Source organism: Rattus norvegicus, chromosome 15, assembly GCF_021556685.1.
Source record: "Rattus norvegicus strain SHRSP/BbbUtx chromosome 15, alternate assembly SHRSP_T2T, whole genome shotgun sequence".
Lineage (NCBI taxonomy): Eukaryota > Metazoa > Chordata > Mammalia > Rodentia > Muridae > Rattus > Rattus norvegicus.
Window position 1 is genome coordinate 43,845,772 of NC_141548.1, and position 5,283 is coordinate 43,851,054.

Below are 5,283 nucleotides of genomic sequence, written 5' to 3' on the forward strand. Positions count from 1 at the left end.
CTGTAAACAGGAGCTGGGTCCCGCCCCCTGCCCTCTGTCTGTGAGCACCAAGGAAGCTTGAAAGATGGAGATTCAACAGCAGCTGCTGTGCTTCTGAAACCCATTGCTGGGGTTCTGAGCCCAGCCTTGGGAGTCCAGAGCTAAAGCCCTATTTTCAGGCTCAGAACTAGGCTAGCTGCCTACGTGTCTGGCTTTGGGACAGTCTGCCTCATCGGCCCTTCAAACCATAAAAGGTTGACTCTTCTCAGTCCTTTGATACACAGCATTTTGTACAATTATTGAGAAACTTGTTAAGATCCAAAGGAGCAAAATATTCAGAGCTGCAGCTCTGCAACATTATAGCCCATTCAAGGTGGATGAAAATCTCTGTTAATTATTTTAGAAGCAGGGTACAGTGATGTATCGACTGGACGAGAGAGAGAGAGAGAGAGAGAGAGAGAGAGAGAGAGAGAGAGAGAGAGAGAGAGAGAGAGAGAGAGAGAGAATATTTTTCGCTACACTTCTTGGCAGGTCTTGGCAGGGTACGGGACACCAGTGGCTCAGGCTTCCCTGAGTCACAGAGCCACTTTGAGGCTCTCACGCTCCTGAGCGATCTGCCCTCTAGCTTGCAGCTTCTTTTGAGCACCAGATCTAGTGCTTGCAGCGGTCCAAAGAATGACCGGTGGAACTCCACCATCGCAACATGCACTAACTTTTCCTTTTTTGTTTTGCTTGATTTTTGTTTAAATGTTTTTGCTTTTCCTCCATAGAGGGAATAACTCAATATTGAAGGTCCCTTTATGGGAAAAATTTTCCCCTCTAATATGGAGACTAACTCAATATCAATGGTTCCTTCACAGGGGGAAAAGTTAAAGCAAGTCCGAGTTCTAGTACAGAAACAATTGCAATCAGGGCATGAAGCCAGAGGTATTAACCACTCATTCTGTAGAGTGTGTTCTTTTCTGCTGCGTGTCTAATCAATGCTTAAATAAATGCTTAACCTTGACTGAAAGTTTTAGGTCACACCACCAGATGTTCTCTTATCTGTTTACCATGGCCCAGGATTTGGCTCTGCGCTTTAAGTTGCTTTTTGGAAACTTTTAGTTAAATTCTACAAGAAACGAACCATCTAAAGCGGGGGTGGGGGCCAGTTATCAGTTTATTAAATAGCACAGCTGTTGCGGTGGTAACTCACAGAAATAGTCCCTCACTGGTAAGAGCATATAGAAATTATTGTGCCATTAAATAAAACATCTGTTATTTGCTTCACACTGGTTATAATTGGCAGGTTGCATTAGTGTGTCAGTATAGATAATAATCCAAAATATTCCCTCCTAAGATTTTTAAAGATACCCCAGGGGTATTGCCTAAAATTACATCTAAAACATCCTATAGATGTTTGATTTTAAAATGTAGCAGAGATTGTTTTTAATGTTTTTATAGAAAGGACAAGGAGCGTATATTCTCTATACAAATTCCACGTGGTCTCCAAAGATGGTGCCCATGCCAGATGCTACAACTCTAAAGCCCCAGCTTGCTATATACGGTCAGGCAGCTTGTACTGGATGTTTCTCAGCTATTGGATGTTTTAATGACTCTGCTGTTTATTTAAATGCGGATGGCAGTTTACTGGGTGGGTTAAAAAGGATCAGTTTTCCCATCATGAGGGATACCCAGTTTGCACACATTCACCCAAAATGGGTATCCTAAGGAAGATGGAGGCCCAACGGGAACTCACCTCACACACAGAATTAGCATGGGGGGGGGGGGGCTGGAGGTGCACTGAGAATGGAAATTAACCTGACGAGAGAAAAAGAACTGTGTGGAGGATTGTGAAGGTAGAAAGGCTGGGGCGGAAGGAAATCCCTGGAAGGAGTCCGGGTACACAAAGTTGGAATGGAGCAGACAATGGGAGTAGTTTGGAGATAGACATGGAGAGGAGACAAAAATGGAAGAAAGGCCTAATAGGCTTCTTCGGCTCCGTTTCCTTGCAACTAATTAATTGACTAATTAATCAATCGATCCAATCATATTGAAACATGTCAGTAATACTAAACTGCTGGCATTCCTGTCTGTAGAAAACACTACCCAGAGAAATCTGCCTAGGAGGAAAGCCAGGGACAGCTGTGGCTGTTGTTGGTAAAAGGCAGCACCTGGAATATTTCTTAGTCCCAAGGAGCCTGCTGTTTATTTATTTACTTTTTAAAATAGTTTTGCAGTTTCTTTCTTTTTTTTAAAGATTTATTTATTTTATGTATGTGAGTACACTGTAGCTGTCCTCAGACACACCAGAAGAGGGCATTGGATCCCATTACAGATGGTTGTGAGCCACCATGTGGTTGCTGGGATTTGAACTCAGGCCCTTTGGAAGAGCAGTCAGTGCTCTTAACCGCTGAGCCATCTCTCCAGCCCGAACCTGCTGTTTATTATTTTATCTTCTTTTTAGACTCAAGAGACAGCGGCAAGTCTCCAAGATATTTTGGATTAGAATGGATTTTTGTCTGATAAATCCTAAAGGTTATAAAAGTATAACTCAGGTTAACAAAAATTAACTTAGAGGGCTGGAGAGAGCTCAGTGGTTAAGAGCACTGACTGCTCTTCCAGAGATCCTGAGTTCAAATCCCAGCAACCACATGGTGGCTCACAACCATCTGTAATGAGATCTGATGGCCTCTTCTGGTGTGTCCAAAGACAGCTACAGTGTACTTATATATAATAAATAAATCTTTTTTAAAAAATTGACTTAGAGGGGTTGGGGATTTACCTCAGTAGTAGAGCGCTTGCCTAGGAAGCGCAAGGCCCTGGGTTCGGTCCCCAGCTTCGAAAAAAAGAACCAAAAAAAAAATTGACTTAGTATGTATGTCTACTACTATAAAATCCTAACCTTATAAAAGCTGCCAACTTGTAAACTGTTAAAGGTAATTAAGACATGCAAATTAATGGTCCTTACAGATGATCAAATTGTTTGATGTGCTCAAAACTAAGTTTGTCGTCATACTAAGTACAAACACGAGTCATTTAAAAAGACAATTGTTGGCATTCTATATGTTTTCAAGGTTCCCCAAAAGACAGACTTGGAACCCCTATGACACCAGGATCTTACTCTAGCCTAAGGATCCCCAATCTTCATGATTTCTGTTAAGTGAATTCAGACAAGACTCACAGAACAAAACGCAGAAGACAGGCAGAAATCACATGATGTGGTGAGATCGGGCAATGGCCAAGGACATATTGCAGATGAGGAAAATGCTCTTAGGGTGATGAACAGTGGCCAAAGGCACCATTGAGCTGACTACTTAGGTAGTTGTACTGACTGGTTTTGCGTGTCAACTTGACCCAAGTTGGAGTTATCACAGAAAAGGAGCCTCAGTTGTGGAAATGCCTCCATGAGATCCAGCTGTAAGGCATTTTCTCAACTAATGATCGAGTTGGGAGGACCCAGCCCATTGTGGGTGGTGCTGTACATGGGCTGGTGGTCTTAGGTTCTATAAGAAAGCAAGCTGAGCAAGCCAGGGGAAGCAAGCCAGTAATTAACATCCCTCCATGGCCTCTGCATCAGTTCCTGCTTCCTGACCTGCTTCAGTTCCAGTCCTGACTTCCTTTGGTGATGAACAGCAATGTGGAAGTGTAAGCTGAATAAACCCTTTCCTCCCCAATCTGCTTCTTGGTCATGATGTTTGTGCAGGAATAGAAACCCTGACTAAGACAGTAGTTGATATGATTTCTTAAGATTTCTAAGATAGACAACTTTCCTGAGAGAAGGTTTTCTGCCCAACTGATTGACAGGCCCGTCTGGACCAAATCTTAAGGTTAGAGGCAATGGTACACCTTTGTTCTTTACTAGGAATCCCTGAGAAGATGGGCTTCTCATGACCTTTCAGGTGGTTTGGAATGTTGTGTTTCCACCTAGAGCCAGAGAGACACTCACGCTCCGTTCTTTTGATCAGTTATCAAAGCCCTGCAGTTTGGTTTGTAGGCTGCTGCTGAGGGAGGGGAATCCTGAAGATGGAGAGACAATCAATCCTAGGATGTTGTTTCTGAAAGCCCATGTTACATCATTTACCCTCCAAACCCGGTTCCTCCAACTTCAAGCCAATTCTGCCCTTCCTCCTCTTCCACAATTTCCCGTTCAGCTGGAGTTAGGTCTAATTCGTCTTTTTGATGAACTGTGCGTTTTTGTAGTCTGGTACTATGATGGCATAGGCCTGGGAAATCCCACAGCCTAGACCTGTTTGCAGGCTTCTTGACTCCTCTGCCTAGGCTCTCGGGAGCTGACTTTGGTCAGAGGCTTTATTGCTAATGCTCTACAGTGGGACACTCTCTCCCTAACTGATGCCAAGCGCGTCAATGCTATACATTTCCTTTATTGAAAAATAAAATAAAAGTGCACTGGAAGAAATAAAGATCAGCCAAAAAATGGCATACATTATTTAATCGATCCGTGTTGTTCTCATCATGTACTTGAGAACCAGGGTTTATTGTTTATTTCTTCCTGTAGGACTCAGCTCGATAATAGCTGATGATTCTTAATTCTTCCCAAATATTCATTGACAAGAAAATCAATGTTGATGATCCGGAGTTTACTAGAGATCTGGGGTCATGATGTCTCTCTCTTAGACTTGCTTACCCAAGAGAACAGCATCTTTCAATCCATATGTACTCTCTGTCCAAACACATCTTGTTGGAACAGCCATGCCTGCATCATGCACATTCTGAAGGGAGTTTGGTGCTTTGGGATGTCTATGTGTAGCATTCCCAGCAGGAATGAGACTATTCTAAAAAAAAAATCCTTTTATTGTCCTTTTGACCATCAAGTCATTGGTTCAGTGGGCCCCAAGGAACTGGAATCCCCCAGGAATCCCAAGCTTGGGAAAAGGAAAGGCTGAAAAGTTCAGGTTCCAGCCAGAGGGGAACTTGTCTCCCAGAATGGGATTTCACACTCCGACAGCTTGTCAGTCCGCCTTTCTTGAAATTGGGCTGTTACTCCACACCATCTGACACAGTAGATTTTTGGGTTGTGCCTGGCCCTCAGTGACACTGCTGTGTAAGTAGCAGTTGGCTCCATTTTGAGAGGGGAGGATGGCTGTGCCATGGTGGACTTATAAACAACACCAAGGGTCTGGGTCTGGTGGAGCATCAGACACGACTTATTCCTAAAAGCAGAAATGCTGTCATCTTAAACATTTTTTCCCAAGTCGATTGGCACCAGCTGAGCACATGGGTTTCTTGAAGTCAAATTAGAAAAAGTAAGTCCAAGAGCCCTTAGAATACAACAGACTGAGAACAGGGTGTAGTTTTCCTGGA